Consider the following 16966-nt stretch of genomic DNA (forward strand, 5'->3'; position numbering starts at 1 on the left):
TCCCCTCCTCCGAAAGAAACGTTTGTTGAAACAGGATCCCTGATGACTCCTCCCCTCCCGCCCCTTTAGCCACTGGCCCTAGACAGCCTATTTGTCCCGCGGCATGCCCCCCCTTGGCTCCTCTCTACCCTCTCTGGCCTGTGGCACTCACAACTGAGAGAGGCTGCAAGGGAAGGGGGCCCGGGTCCCAGGTTGGGGGGATATGCCCCCTAGGATCTGGCTGAGGGGGAGCAGTTGACTCAGAATCCCAGGATGACAGAGACCATGTGGCCTAAATCTTCTTTTCCAAGTGGGGAAACTGAGGCTCAGAGAGATTAAACTATTTGAATTGATAAGACAGAGGCAGAACTCAGGTCTCCCGAGTCTACATCCAATCTCCCAGAAAAAGAAAGAAACAGACTACTCTGTTCCTTCTATTATAGAGGTTGCAGGGACACTGAAGCCCAGAAATAGTTAGAATTTGAACCGAAGGCTGACTTCTGCACTTGAGGCACCTGGAAGGGGGGCCTAGGAGGAGTCAAAGGTGGCTCGGGAGGCAGCGGGAAGTTTGGAGATGGAGGCGAGAGGGTGTCCCCAAACCCTGCCAGGTGTAACCTCTCTAAAGTTTTGAAGAATCAGGACTCTGGTAGGGAGGGGCAGGCCAGGGCTAGAGGGGAACCGTGAGACTCCTAGCAGGCATCTGATGACATCTCTGGGTTTTGTTTACTCCTCGTTTATGGTTTCATCGCTGTTGAAGAGCTCTAGACTGAATCTATGCTTGAGTAGAGTAGTGATAGGGAGAAGTCAAAAGAGAGGAAAATGCACAACCTCTAAGATGTGTGTGAAGGTCAATATCATAGCAAATATCAGACATGTGAACGAGAAAGGAGAGTGACTGTTTCCTTCTTCCAGTGGGGAAGGGGAAGCAAATCTGCAGCATGCAGGACTGAGGCTGGAGAAGAGGCCTCTCTGCAGTGAAGTTGGGGAGATTGAAAATGTCTGAGGAGTGAGGATGCCCATCAGAGTCAGGAGCAATCCCAGAAATGCCTAAGGCTTTGCCTGGGGCTGGAAAGAGTATCTTTAACCTTATACCAGCTAGAAACTGGGGACAACGAGATGACTCAGGACAGGACCAGCTGGTCTAGGGGTGTTGTTGCTGCTCATTTGATGAGAAAACCAAAGGATGAGGGGCACAGAGAGGAAGGGGAACCCAGAAGGGGCAGAGAGAAAAGAAAAAATTCTGCTCCCGCCTTCTACTGGGAACAGTCAGAGGACAGGATTCCCCTGGAGTGCCCCTGTTTCTCTGGGCACAGAGATGGAGTGAGGGGAAGCCAGCGGAGTGGGGCAGGTCTAAGTGCCCTGAGTGCAAAGAAAGCAGAGAGGAAGGGAGGGAGGGAAGGGGGGCTTTGGCCAGAGGCCTAAGGTGCCTGCTGGCTGGGCTGGGTCCATCTCTGGCCCCAGAGGGAACTCCCTGCAGAGGGATTATCAGCCTCTCCTCTAGCAAATCCACTCTCAGGGCACAAGGCTAACATCTGAATTCCCTAAATAACTGGCCCCCTCTGGGCCTGCAGTTGAGATTTTCCATTACAGGGACCTGGTAGGTCACATCTCACTTCCACCCTCCTTCCCTCTCTGGGTTTCAGTCAGAAAGGGTGGGTAGGATGGGGCCAACAGGGCCTTCTCATGGCCCCCTTCACTGAGCTCAGATTTGGTCTTGGGAGAGTATGGGCAGAGGGAGGAAACAATGAAGGGAACACATGCCAGTTCAACCCCTGTGTGTTAAGCAGAGAGTGAGAGGGGAGTAGCGGGACAGCCTGTGGTTAGACAGCAGGAGAGACTGTCTAAAGCAAAGTCACTCTAGAGTGGCCCCAAGGCAGCTAGGGCAATCAACACTGGGGCAGTCTTGCCTGGGGGCTGTGGGAACAACATGATAAATTGGGGTTTAGGAAGCACCTGTTCCTTAGGTTCCTGGGTTGGAATTCCTGGGTAATCTTCTGCCCAGCCCTCTCCAGAACACAAACTGAGATAGAAGAGAAAACAGTCCCCGAATCTGAAGGTGTGCAAACCTCAAGCACTCTAACAGTTTTCATCCCACCCCTCACCCCTGCTGGCACCTCCCAGTACTGCCCAGTCCTTCCAAAGGCCCTGGCTCTGGTCCCTGTGGCCAAGCTCAATACTGGAAAGGATGTGCCCTTCCTCTGCCCCTACAGCCTGCTGGGGCTCCCTGCCATGCCCTGCATTTGGGTGAGAGCATAGCTCAAGGGGCACTGCTGCTCACATATTTAGGGCTCAGAGAAATCAAGAGTGGGCAGGACACCCAGGGCCTATAATTTCACCGTGCATCACTGACCACCCTCCCTGCCCAGTGAGAGCTGAGGCTCTGGGGTGGTCTACCTCCTTCTTGTCCACCATGAACCTCAGGCTCTAGGATATTAACAGGTGTAGACACCTGATCCTTTGATCTGGAGTGCCTGGGTTGGGCTACTGTTTCTTCAAATACAGTCAGCGGTACCAGTTTGGATCAAGGCCCTTGGAGTAAGAGGAGGAAAGGAGAGAGAAAGAAAGACTTGAAAGCAGGAGGATGGAAGGCCAAGATGCCTGGGCTGGGGAGTGGGCTGAGAGAAAGTCAGGAGGGGGATCCATCAAGGGCAGAGTGGGGATGGAGTGGTCCTGAATCAAATATTTGGTTGGTAAGAAGTGTGTGTTTGTGTGTGTGTGTGTGTGTGTGTGTGTGAGAGAGAGAGAGAGAGACCAAGAGAGTTGGAGAGAGACAGGAGTGTGCATGTGCCTGTGTACAGATGTGTGCTAGTTAATGACTGGGAGGACCTGAGCGTTGGGTCCTGTGTGAGGTATGAGACAGCGTGGTGGTACCAAACCACATTCCAAAGGAGGAGGTCCTCAGGGGAGAGGACAACACTCATTCGGATGTGTGGCCAATCTGCTATGAATCGGTTGTCTGTATGCAAGCATGAGTACAGAGGTGCGTGTGAGTCCGTGAGTGCGCATTGCTTCTCGGCCTTTTGGCTAAGATCAAGTGTGGAGTCCGTGTGTGCGTGCATGTGGGCCAGTGGGGAGCTCATGTGAAGCCGGGTGTGGGTGTACGTGAGAGTCCATGGGAGAATGTGTGTGTGCACAGGGAGGGGGTGGGGACGCTGCTCAGCTGCAGATGGGCTTTCAAGGTCTCCAAGAAACAGTTTTGTTTCCTAAGTGACTGGCCTCCTGGGGCCTCCAGCCCAGACTTGAAGGTTGTTTCAAGATCATGAAAGAGAGAGAGGAGGAGGGAGAGTGGGAGGGAAGGAAGAGCTGGGAGGCTTTATCACCCCCATCATCCCTCCTCCTGCTCCGTCACCCCACTTCTCTGCCCCAGTCCTGATTTGGGCCCAGCTCTCCAGCCCTGCTCCTCCGGTCCTCCTCTCGGCTGCCAACCCCTCTCTGGGCATCTCTCCTTCTTTTCCTTCTTCCATTCCCTCTAACTCTCCTTTTCTTTTTTTCTTTAGGGCCTGTGGTCTTGCCACTGCTATCAGGCTTCTGAGGTCTTCTGGGAGTGTGGATGGAGTTTTTCTGCTTCCAAAGGGAGCCCATCTTGGGGGATGAGATGAGGGGAGCCGGGAAGGCCTGGGCTGGCCATGACAAGTGTCCAAGAAAGATGACTTCTCACCTCCCTGCCTCTCCCGCCCTCTGTCCTCCCACTCCCTCAGGTTATAGTGACCTGTTAAAAGGTTGGGATCAGCCAGGTGGGGTGGCTCATGCCTGTAATCCCAGCACTTTAGGAGGCCGAGGCAGGCGGATCACGAAGTCTGGAGTTTAAGACCATCCTGGCCAACATGGTGGAACCCTGTCTCTACTAAAAATATGAAAATTAGCTGGGAGTGGTGGCACAAGCCTGTAATCCCAGCTACTCGGGGGGCTGAGGCAGAAGAATCGCTTGAACCAGGGAGTCAGAAGTTGCAGTGAGCCGAGATCGTGCCAGTGCACTCCAGCCTAGTGACAGAGCAAGACTCCGTCTCAAAAATAAATGAATAAATAAATAAATAAATAAATAAATAAAAAGGTTGGGCTCAGACCCCCAGAGTGGCTGTCCAAGTCCTGCTGCTGTCTCAGTTTCCTCACTGGACTACAAAGATGGTGTTGAATTTTCTCCCCGTCTCTCCTTTAACATCTGCTCCTCTGTTTTCTTTTTGGTCTTTCTTTTCTTTTTATTTTCTTTTATTTTTTTTCTTTATCTGTTAAACCATCCCTTCATCATGGTCTTTCTTTTCAGTCTACTAAAAGTAGATTCTAAAAATCTCTTCTGGCCGGGCGCGGTGGCTCATGCTTGTTTTCCCAGCACTTTGGGAGGCTGAGGTGGGTAGATCTCCTGAGTCCATGAGTTCAAGACCAGCCTTGGCAACATGGTGAAACCTGCCTCTAATAAAAATACGAAAAAATTAGCTGAGTGTGGTGGCATGTGTCTGTAGTCCTAGCTACTCAGAAGGCTGAAGTGGGAGAAGCACCTGAGCCAAGGGAGGTTGAGAGGCTGCAGTGAGCCAAGCTTGCGCCACTGTACTTTAGCCTGGGCAATCAAAGTGAGACCCTGTCTCAAAAACAATAACAAACAAAAAACAGACCAAAAAAAAAAAAAAACTCTTCTTCTCTCTCCCTTTAAAAAAAAAAGGACAGATTCTCACTCTGTCACCCAGGCTGGAGTACAGCGGCATGATCAACTCACTGCAGCCTCGACCTCCTGGGCTCAAGCCGTCATCTTGCCTCAGCCTCCAGAGTTGCTGCATCTATTGGCACGCGTCACACACCCAGCTGGTTCTGTCATTTTAATCTCTCCCCTAGAGTATTTTTATTATCCTCTTTATTGTTAAAACCACACTGTATAGAATTTAGAAAATAGGATGAAAAAGCACCCAGAAGCATTTTCCCGTCTCTGCCTGTGCTGCATTCCCACCTCCTTCTGTCCTTACTTCTCTCTGGATTCAGATAGCTCCATGTTGTGTTCTGCCTGTGCCTTCCTCAGGTGGAAGTCCCAAGGGAGAAAAAGGAAAGGACCTATGGTGTGGCCCAGGGAGCCGGTGTCAACCCTTCCCAGGAGCATGAAGGCCCCGGGCTATTCTGTGCCTCTGCTTTCCCTCCTGTCCTCTCACGGTCCCTACCGTGGTCCAATGCAATGAACTTTTGCCTGAAAGTCAAGTCAGCTGAGGCTAGTCCTGCTGAAGCCACTAACCACCTGTGTGATGTTGGACAAGAAGCTTCTCTACTCTGACCTTGGCATCCTCATCTGAATGACAAGGAACGGGATTAGAAAATCTGTGAGTAATCCCAGCACTTTGGGAGGCACGAGGTCAGGAGATTGAGACCATCCTGGCTAACGCGTGAAACCCCATCTCTACTAAAAATACACACGCACAGAAAATTAGCGGGGCATGGTGGCGGGCACCTGTAGTCCCAGCTACTCAGGAGGCTGACGCAGGAGAATCGCTTGAACCTGGGAAGTGGAGGTTGCAGTGAGCCGAGGTCGCGCCACTGCACTCCAGCCTGGGCGACAGAGTTAGACTCTGTCTCAAAAAAAAAAAAAGAAAATCTCTGAGGTCGCTCTCCAGTTCTGATGATCCCCAAATTCCAGGCTACTGCCTCCTCACCGCACAGCTCAGCTCAGGTAAACAGCAGGAGTTACCTGCAGGTTGTACCTGTGTGAGAACCATCAGTTGGAGACTGGGGTTCAGAAGGAGATCCAAGGGGGTAGGTTGTTCTATCTTGTTTGTTAGCACGGAGGCAGGTGCTCCTATTTTGTTTATTATTATGACTCATAGAAATGAATCGAATCTCTTTAAATCTTGGCATGGAAAAAAAGAAGGGCTCCGGTTTGGGCAAAGACTACCCTGGTTTCTTACAGAACACTACTGTGAGAGGTGGGACAGGGTCTGGGTATCTTTAGGGGAGAAAGGCAGGGCTGGTGGTGAGACTGGGAAAATCTGACATCTCTTGGCTGGTATCGGATCAGCAAATACCAGGGGAGTCTGTTTGCAAGATTCTTTGGGCTGGGAAAAGTGTGTTGAGGATATGGGGAGGACGGGGTTAATGGGCCCTGCTGAGTGTGAGGAGCAAGGGTCACAGCTGGACCCTCCAGGGTTCCTGTTAGCCTTTGATTCCATCTGGGCAGGGAGGGAGAGGCCCCCCAGCCCCCTGAGGCAGGTTTGCTTTGGCCAGAGATCTGACCCAGCCACTGGCCCAGAGCACCCCGCCTCCCCGCTCCCCCTATCAAGAGGCAGCTGGCTTGGCCCCCAGCCTCCTTCTTCCCACCTCCTTCTTCCCTTACCAGGCCCCCTCCACTTGGCCCAGGATACAGCTCTGTTTATCTGCTTGTCCCCTGTGGCATTCTGTATGCTCATTGAGTTCAGGATGCCCTGCAAACATCTGGCACACAGGGCCACTGCCTCCCTCCCACATAGCAGCCTCTCCTTGGAATTTCAGGGAGCTTGGCCTCCTCTGTGCCTCAGTGTCTCTGAAAGTCCAAGATTCTTTTACTTTTGTGCTCCCCTCTGGATGTTCTCACCACTGCCCCCTTGAGGAATGTGAGTGCCCTCTGGGTGACTTAATAAACAGAACATGTGCTTTTTGATGTTATTGCATCATTTAGACATTCAACAAGCATTTGTTGAGCACGTACGATAAGCTATATTCTGTGCAAGGTACTAGAAAGACAGTTACAATCAAGGCAAACAAGATCCCCACCCTCATTGTCCTTTCTCTCAGAATCTCATGCCATTTAGTCACTAAATCCCCCCACCCATTCTTGACCTTGTCCTCCCAAGCTCATAGTCCTCAGGGACTCCCCACTTCCATTTCCTCAAACTTTCCCCACTTCTTTACCTCTATTTTTGCTGAGTGAGGTTGAATGGGCCTGGCTCTGCCTCCTGCCTAGATGATTCTCCCAACCCAATGACGCGGGAGCAAAGGCTGGGCAATGGCATATTGGAAATCGCATTGGAAATCACTCTGGATTAGACTAGAGGGAGGGCAGAGGCTTTTAGTGTGGGACTTGCTCTACAATTAACCAGCTGTGTGCACTTGAATAAGTCCTTTACCTCTCATCAATAAAGTAGGGGATGGAAGTTTGGACTAGCTAAGGATTCTCACCCTTAGCTGCATGTTAACATCCCATGCCCAGGCCTCATCTTCAGGTACCATGTTTTTAATTGATCTAAGGTGGGGCTTAGGCATCAGTGTTTTGTTTTGTTTTTTGAGACTGAGTCTCACTCTGTCGCCCAGGCTGGAGTGCAGTGGCACAATCTCGGCTCACTGCAACTTCCACCTCTCAGGTTCAAATGATTCTCCTGCCTCAGCCTCCTGAGTAGCTGGGATTACAGGCATGCAGCACTACACCTGGCTAATTTTTGTATTTTTAGTAGAGACAGGGTTTCACCATGTTGGCCAGGCTGGTCTCGAACTCCTGACCTCAGGTGATCTACCCACTTTGGCCTCCCAAAGTGCTGGGATTATAGGTGTGAGCCACTGCGCCCAGCCGCATCAGTATTTTTTTTTTTAACTCCCCAAATGAATCAACAGGCAGATTTGAGAACCACTGAGCTATATTGTCCCTAAGATCTGTAGCTCATCATAGCTAACAGTTAGTGAGCACTTATTGTAGATTGCATGTTTGTGTCTCCCCAGAATTTACAGATTGAACCTCTGATGTGATGGTATTAGGAGGTGGGGCGCTTGGGAGATAATTAGGTCATGAGGGTGGGATTCGTGCTCTTTTAAGAGGAGGCATGAGAGAGCTTGCTTCCTCTCTCTGCTGGCCAACATGTGGGGACACAGCAAGAAGGTGGCTATCTGCAAACCAGGAAGGGACCCCTCACCAGATACTGGATCTGCCAGCACCTGGACCTTGGACTTCCCAATCTCCAGAACTAATGAAGACAGCATGTAGTTCTTAACTTAGTCCTCACAACTCTATTTTACAGATGAGAAAACTGAGGCACATAGATCCTAAGCTTACCCAAGTAGAGGGGCTGGGGTTCAAACCTAGTTAGTTTGTTTCCAGAGCCTGCACATTAAACTTCCATGCTGTAAGGACCCACTGAAGCTTCTCCTTTGGGTTCTTTTCCCCAGGAGTAAATGACCAGAACCGTCTCAATGTGAACATCTCTTCCTCCTAGAAGCCTTCCTGGACCCCTCCTGCCTGGATTAGATGCTCCTATGCTCTGCTTTCACAGTGCCCCCATTACCAAATGCCCCTTATTTGCCTCTGTGTCCAATTAGACTGAGAGCCCCAGAGAGCAGGGGCAGCATTGGGAGCAGGGGCAGCATTGGGAGCAGGGGCAGCACTGGATGCAGTGGCGACAGTGAGGAGTGCTCCAGAAGATAAAGGGGAAGAAAAAGTGCCAACTCTTGTGCATCTGTGTTGAGCCAGGTATTGCTGGCTGCTGGTTGCTCACCATAGCGTTTAGAGGGTGGTGGGAGCCCAGAGAAGGGGGAGATGGTTCTCAGTTGGAAGAATCAAAAAGGTCTGCACGGAGGAGGTGGCATTCTAGTTGGGCCTGGACAGATAGGTAGGATCTGACTCAGAGAGAGAAAGGAGAAGGAACAATGTGAGCACAGGCACAGAGAGCAGAAGCACTCAGTGCACAAGGAAGAAATATGGGCGGTAATACCGGAAATAGATGTTGGAGCCATTTCATGGAGGGCCTTGAATGCCAGAGTAATTGCCACTCTAATTGCTAGTGTTTCCTAAAAAGGCTCTGATGATAAGAATCACCTGGGTGCTTGTTAAAACTATAAAAGAACAGGCACATTTCTTCAAGATTCTGATTCATGAGGGTGGGCGTGGAGAGTGGGAACCTGTATTCCTACCACCAAGCAAGTTTGAGAAATATTGCTATAAACAATATGGAGCCACTTAAAGTTTTTCAGCAGGGGAGTAATCTCATTGAAATTGTGTTCTAGGAGCTCATCAAATGTGTGCCTGTACATGGACAGGTGTGTGCCTGTACGCGGACGGGGTGTTGGGCTGGAAGGGAGAGACTGATGGGGGCTATAGGTGGTGAAGGTCTGGAGCAAGACAGAGAGGAGACAAGGATGGATGAAAAAGATGTTTGGGAGGTAGAATTTCAGTATTTGGCAGCTGATTGGACATCAGGGTAATGAAGGAAGCAGTTGGAGATGGTGGGGGTGGTGAGGACATTGGTGCAAAGTTAACTAAAATAAGGGTAGTGGAGAAAGGAGATTGGGAAATAAGCCACAGTTTGCTCGGGGGCATATGGAGGTTGAGGTGCTCCAGGCAGGGCTTCAGATGAAGGCACTTGGTGGGTGACAGAAATGGGGACTGGAGATTGGGAGAGGGCATGGGCCATGGGAATCCCCTGCATGGAGGTGAACACTGAGCCAGGAGAGCAGAGGAGATGGCCCAGGCAGGGGAGCTAGAGGACAGAGGTCTGTGGATCCTGGACAGTAACACCTACGGTAGAGGAAGAGGATCTGGAAGATGGCAAGATAGAGAAGCCAGAGAGGTGGAGAAGAGGGGCCAGGAAGCTGAGAGAGGAACAAGTTTTAAGGGGCAAAAAACTAAGAGTTTCAGATTTCAGATGCCAGGGGGAAAGGAAAGCTGGTCACTTTTTTTTTTTTTGTCAACTCAGAGGTCACTGGTGTGTCCTTTGGGAAAACCATTTCCATGTCAGGTTGAGTTTGGAAAAAACCTGTGAAGGGTTGAGGAGTGTGGTGAGGAAGCTGAGGCAGGGCGTAGGTTATCCTCTTCCAAGGGGATTGTGGGAGATGGAAGGGGAAATAAGACTGGGTAAACTGAGACAGCAGATGGGGGAAGCAGTGAACAGTAGAGACCCATTTAGAAGTCTCCTCTCCTTTGCCACTGGTCCCACTCCACCTGTGGGCCCTAGCTTTGATCATAATGGGGCACCATGATACACATGTTTTCATTTCATCTTCACAACAATCCTCAAAAAATAATGAGATCGGTACTCTTGTAATTCTCACTTTACAGATGATGACACTGAGGCTAGAGAAAGTGAGTAATGGGATTCAGGCTACACAGCTGGCAAATTCAGGTCTGTGCTGTCTGCTTCTGAAATCCCAGCCCCCAAGCTTTTGATTTAATTGAAAACACAGAAGCTTTATTTCTTACACCTGAGCTTCTGATTGGTAACCTGGCTCATCCCCTGATTTCCAGGTTCGTTCTGGCCGGTCCCCTTTCCCCAGGGCTATCCAGTCCAGGAGCTGGGATCCTTCATGCCAGTGCTCAGGGCCTCAGTACCAACTGGATTCCCTGTCACCCTGCCCTGCTGGCTGGTTGGACCTCTACATCTTTGTCGTTTCCCAGCTCCTTCTGAGGACAATAATTTGTATGGTATAGATGCAGCCCGCAACATGGCTGAAGACTTGTGCTGTGGAGTCAGAATGCCTGGAGAAGAAATCCTAGGTCTACCACTAAATGGACACATTTTTTTTGAGACAGGGTCTTGCTGTGTTGCCCAGGCTGGAGTGTAGTGGTGCAACTGTGGCTTACTGCAGCCTCACCTTCCTAGGCTCAAGCAATCCTCCTGCCTCAGCCTCTTGAGTAGCTGGGACTACAGTTGGTGCCCACCATGACTGGCTAGTTGTTTGTTTTTTTAAAAAAATTTTTAATAGTGACAGGGTCTTGCTATGTTGCCCAGGCTGGTCTTGAACACCTATAGGCTCAAGCAATCCTCCAGCCTTGGCCTCCCAAAGTGCTGGGATTACAGGTGTGAGCCACTGTGCCTGGCTTGGGCAAATTTTTTAGCTTCTCTGAACTTCAATTTTTTTTTAACACCTCTAACTTATAGAGTCATTTTGAGAATTACAATGCCCAGTGAAGGTTAGCAATTATTTTGTGCCCTTGATTTCCAATGTCCTGGCCTTCAGATTGTAATTTCTTTTTCAGCTTGACCTGATCTCCAGCGCCCTTCCAACTCTACAGGACAGAACTCAGCCCTTCCTAGGATGCTTTGGAAGCCAGCCTGGGTTGTTTCCTGAGGGGTGGAAGGTTCAGGTTCTGAAATAAGAGGAGGAACTTTCTATCAGCTGTAGATAGAAGTGACTAGTGTATGATGGACTCCAGAAGAAATAACAGTGTCCATTGTGGAGGTGACACGACCACCAGAGAGGAAGGGCCCAGATTCCCTCTCTTGTCATTCAGCATGTCCTCACTTCCTCAGTCACTCAGCAAATGTCTGTTGAGCTTCTACTCCTTGCCAGGAAACTCTGTAGGCTTTGGGGAAGGGCAAAAAAGAGTTAACAGTGGCTTTGAGAAGCTCACAGCCAGGATGGAGAGGCAGATACAAACAAGCCCTGTAATTACAATGCAGAGTGGGAAACTCTACCAAGGAGCTGAGAACAGGGTGCAGTGGGAGCAAGGGGGTGGGTCGCGTTAGCATCAAAACTCTGGGCCCCCGCTCTCTCCCATGGCCAGCTCAGTCACCCCCACTGTTCCATCTGTTTCTTTGTTTTTGCAGAGTCTTTATTTCTGGCTTTGTTTTCCCTTCACTTTCCTAATAGAGAGCCTTTGGAAAAATTCCACCCTTGTTTCAGTTGGAACAGGGAAAAGGAGAATTGTCTACTCTTCAGCCAAAATAGCCAGGGGGTGCCGGGTTCCTGGAGAGTCCAGGTGGACAAGCAGAGGAAGCAGGGACTGTCCCGAGGGAGCCAGGGGAGAGCCTGCAGCGCGGCAGGCATGGGGCAGGGAGAGGTGAAAACACAGGATGAGCTGTGCCTGGCTGGAAGGCCCAGTCGGCTGTGTGCCTCAAGTCCTCTTCAAGCTCTCTCTGCATATCCTGTCCTCTGTTCTAATTGGAAGAGATAGTTGAGACTTCTTCCACTTCAGAGAATCCTGTAAAGCCTGGTTACATTGCTCTTTCCCCACCCAGGTAGCTGTGAAGGGCTGGGACCCCAGAGTTAGAAGTGAGTCTTTGATATTATTCGCAGCAGAGGGCTGTGTGTGTGTGTGTGTGTGTGTGTGTGTGTGTGTGTGAGAAATCCCTCCTTTCCCCTCCCTCTTTCCCCATACCACCACACACACAACGCTCGTTGTTCCCTGGGCCTTCAGTTCTGCATTCATCCATTCAACACATATTTATTGAACACTCACTATGTGCTGGAAGCTGGAGCTGTGTAGTGGAAAAAGTTATTTCAGAAGGTTGCATAGGCACCAGATATGCATGTGTGTGCCTGAATATATGCACATGTATGTATGAATCAATGTGGACAGGCTAGGGAAACAGGAGGAAGAAGGGAAGAAGAATGTTTGGGAAACTGAAGTTTGGGAGTCAGGTAGCTTGCATTTGCATCTAGGTGCTACCATTTGCTAGCTGTGTGACCTCGGGTAAATTATATGAGCTTTCTGTGCCTCTATCTCCCAGCTGTAAAATAGAGATACCCATAGTATTCACCTCATGGGGTTGTTGTGAAAGCTGAATGAATGAATGCGCACAGAGTGTGTGCAACGGTGCCCAGCATGAAGTAGGTGCTCCATAGGTATTAGCAATTGTTGTTCCTTTCTCACCCCACTCAGAGCTGGGTGGAGACAAACTGGTAAATGACTGGCAGTCACCTGGTGCCACCAGCCTTCTGCCCCCTGAGGCTCATCTACAACACTCAGCCCACAAACCTCTGTCTAACCAAACCACTGCCATCTCCTGCCCTTGGCTGACCCCCACCCCACCCTAGGCTGCTCAGGGTAGAGAAGAAGTAATATCACACAGTGGGGGTTGCTTCAGTCCCACGCTACCCTCCAGACATATATCTGAGCTGTCAGTTCCCTCTTAGCAGACTGGGAATGGAGAAGTGCGATGGGTGAGCATCTGGGGCGGAGCCCAGGCTCCCAGCGCCCACCCAATGGGACTAGGGAACAAAGAACTTGTCAGGAGGTCAGGAGGGAGACCGAGGGGATTCCAGCTCTGAGGAATCCATGTGTGGCATTCGAGTGTGGGTGGCAGCTGGCATGAATCCTTGGTTCAGAAATGGCAGGGCCCCCTCAGGAGTCAGGGCCAGGTCGTGCCAAAGCCCCAGTGGCATCGTGGCCCTGCTATTCTTGAACAGCTGTGCTGCTCCCCTTGGCACAGCGTTCGAGAACAGGGGCAGGAGTGTGGGCCTAGCCAGGGAAAGAGGGTTCAGAGAGTAGACACACACGCGCACACACACACACACACACACACCCCTCCACCATGAAGGTGCAGACGCCTGGCTCAGGGAGAAAAGAGGGGAGGGAGAGGGTGGAAAGTGAATGTGTGTGTGTGTGTGTGTGTGTCAGGGGGGAGATGGCTTTGTGGTTCTGTGAGTGTGTTTGGTGTTTGGGTGTGCATAATGTCTCTGTGTTTATCTTTGTGTGTGCACTTCTGTTTCAGTGTGTCTCTGAATGAGTTTGTTATCAGGGCGAGGGTAGGTTTTTGCGCTACTTCTGTCTCTGACTCTGCTTGAGTATCTCAGCAACTCAGCAGAGAGAATTTTCCCTTCTGGGAGAGTGGGAAAATATAGCTCATCAGGGCAGTATGGGCCAATGCTTTATAAACACACACAAATCACAGGACATTCTTGTGTGTGATCCTTAGCTCCCCACAAAGCTAGGGTTGATACACGTTCAAAAGAGAGAGAGCTGAGTCCTATGTGTATGCTTGTGCCATTTCTATATGTCTGACTGTCTGACGAGCATGTGTGCTTATGTATTTGATGTATTTGTCACTTTGTCCCCATGGCAGTATCTGTGTCTACAGCTTGGTATATACTCATGTGTGCTAAGCCCATATTTAACTGTGTCCCTAGTGACGTTTGTCTTTAAGCAGCAACATAACAGGAGTTAGAAGCACAGGCTCCACAGTGAGGCGATCTGTCTTGAATCCCTGTGTGGACAGTAACTAGTCCATTAACGTTGGACAAGTTTCTTAACTTTTCTATGCCTCAGTTTTCTCACAGGGATAATAATAGCACATGAGGATAAATGAGATCACATTTAGTGCCTGACACAGGTCAGCATATGTGAATGGTCCTCCCTTTGAACGTGCTCCTCTCTGAGAGCTGTCTCCTTGGTTGTGACTGCAGTGTGTCACATCTCAGCTGGATTATAAACTGCTTTTGGGCACAGCGTGGGTCTCAATTATCTTTAACAATACTCATGACACCTCAGTGCCACCTTGGTGTTTTGTGTATATGTCATCTCGAGGTGAAATGAGACCTGTTTCATGTGAAACAGGACGGGTGTCAGATGTAGGCCCATGCCTGGGGTAGTACATGGAGGGCAGGTGGGAAGCTGGTGATGGCAGTGACAACACAGCCCAGCCGGGCCTCAGGGTCCCTCATGGTCACTACTGCATACTTGCCAGGTCTCTCTGCAAACCCAGGTTCCCTCCTCCTTCGTGTCTCAGTCTGGCCTGGAAACTCACTGAAGGGCTTGCTTCCTCCTTTCTCTGCTCACCCCACCCTAGGGCACCAGCCTAGGTGCTGGGAGGCCTGTGTGTGTTTTTAATGGATAAGATGAGTGCTCTCCAATCTACACCATGCATCGCTGTTTTGCAGCGTGTGTGTGTTTGCGCATGACTCTGTGGGGGTGTGTTTCTGGGAGCCGTCTTTCTGTCTGATCCCTGCTCCATTACAGTGGGGACATGTGTCTGTGTGTGTGACGTGCCTCGTGCCTGGGGTTTGTTCCCCTCCCCCAGCTTTGCCAGTTACATAAGCAGCAGAGGGGTCCGTCAGGCCTGGGCTGTGGGCTCCCCCTGCTGGCCGCCTCTGGAACCCGCAGTCTGGGGAGGGGCCTGCTGAAGACACTGTTCTCTCCTTGGGCCTTATCCCCTCTGGAAGGAGACACCAACCCAGTTCTCAACGCCAACCTGCCCCCAGCTCCTTCCTAGCCCCAGGCCACGGGGTAAGAGAGGATACTTCACCTCCCTGAAGACCCCTCTCATCATGCTCATACTGGGGGTTGGTTATGACTTGTTTATGAAATGTATCCTTAACATACAGAACTATGTTCCCTGAGGGCAGGGGAGCAGGCCCGCCTTGTTTACCATGGCATCTCCAGTGCCCAGTACAAGGCCTGGCCCAATCAATATTTGTTGAATGACTGAGTTTACAGGGTGGAGAGGCTTAGGAGGAGGGACAGTGAGGTGTAGGAAGAATTGGGGCTTTGGGGACAGACAGACAAGCCTGGGCTGAAGTCACCCCTAAGCCAGTTAAAAACTTTGTGGCCTTGGGCAAAGTACTTAACCTGCCTAACCTCAAGTTTCTCTTCTGTTAAATGACACCACCTTGCAAAATATGCTATAAGGACTAGGACTAATATCTAAAAGGGCCTTCTTGTGTAAGCATTTCATAAATGACATCTATCATTATTACAATTGGTAACATCTTTCATCCCTCAAGCATCATGAAGGCATTAAATCCACTCGATAATTAAATCTATTATAAAGGGAGAGATGTGTTCTTCCAAAAGCTTCCCCTATGAGTTTCAGTTTTCACATAGCTCGATATGCTGTGGATGGATTTAGATGATGAGGTTCTGGAGCAACCAGGTTGTGGATATAAACAGGCACCCTATTGCCCTGTTCATGGGCCAGTGCTGGCAGTCCTGGGAGGTGAGGGCTGGACCTCTGATCTCCCTTCAAGGCCTCAGTTTCTCTGGCTTCTCCAGGGTTCCTCAATGTGGCTTCTATTGGCAACCCCGTGAGCATCTTCTCAGAGTCAGGCACTGTGACACGCTTGAGGAATACAATGTCAAGGAAGGTCTGGTCTGGCCTGTGCCACTAACCCTCTCTGGGATTCAGTTTCATCTTCTGTAAAGGGGGGGGGGGGTGAGTGAGTGGGAGGGAAGGGGGATGAGAGGGGAGAGGGAGGGTGTCGGAGGGTAGAGGGTGGTAAATGGGCTCTATGGTCACTTCCCACTGACAGCCACTCTGACAGCCTTAGCTTTGCAAACCTGGCCATCTCTTCTCCCCATTCTGGCCTCATCCTTCCTGCCCCTCCCCACTCCCCATCTTTACAGTTCAGGAAGAGACAGAGCACCTGGGAAGGGTGCCTCCTCCATTCTCCCACCTCCAGGGCAAGCCCCACTCTTCCTAGAACAGAGCAATGTTCATCTCTTCCCACTGTCACTGAACATAGAGACTCCTTCACCTAAATGCCAGGTCTAAACTAGGTCTAAACTAAGCCTCTTAGGAAGCAGTTCAAATAATAATTCAAAACCTAAAACAAAATAATCCTTCTTTATCTCCCATTTCGTGTTAGTTCCCTGTGCCAAACACTTTATGTACATTACCTATCATCACAATAACCCTTTGGGTGATGTGATCAACCTCAATTCAATTTGCAGAGGAGAAAACTGAAGTTAAAGGAGGTTAAACAACTGGGCTAGGATCACCCAACCCAGAAATGACGTCACATGGACGGCCCCCTCTCCTAATCCATTTTTCTTTTGGTTTTGCCCTCTGAGGGGGTGAAAAACAGGTCTCCAGTGACCTTCTGGATCCTGGAAGCGCCCTTCAGCTCAAACCCTTCGCATTCAGGAACTCCTGGGTTCCACCAACCCCTACTTCAGCAGGGTTTGCAGCGAGGACTATGGCTCAGAGCAAATAACTGAATTCTAAATGCGTGGTCACAGTCAGCTCGCCAATCCCAGGGACCCTGCACCCAATTCTCCAGGAAAAGCTGGCAGGTGGAGTGCGCTCTGTGCGAAGGTGGGTGGGAATTTCGAAACGCCGAGGTGCAGTTAGCTCACTCCTGCGGGGGCCTCGGGCGGAGCCAGGGCCAGGGGCGGGGCGAGGCCGGGGTCCGGGGCGGAGCCAGGATTGGAGGCTGACGTTAGCCTTCGGGGGACGGGAAATGGGTGTGGCTTGGGACTGGGGCGGGGCCGGGGCCCGGGGAGGAGCCAGGATTGGAGTCCGACTGTAGTCCTGGTAGGGCGGGGTGGTGGAGGGGCCGGAACTGGGGGCTGGGCCGAGGCCCGGGGCGGAGCCAGGGCTGCAGTCTTGTGGGGCGGGGC

Source organism: Nomascus leucogenys, chromosome 12 (assembly GCF_006542625.1).
Source record: "Nomascus leucogenys isolate Asia chromosome 12, Asia_NLE_v1, whole genome shotgun sequence".
NCBI classification, from domain to species: domain Eukaryota; kingdom Metazoa; phylum Chordata; class Mammalia; order Primates; family Hylobatidae; genus Nomascus; species Nomascus leucogenys.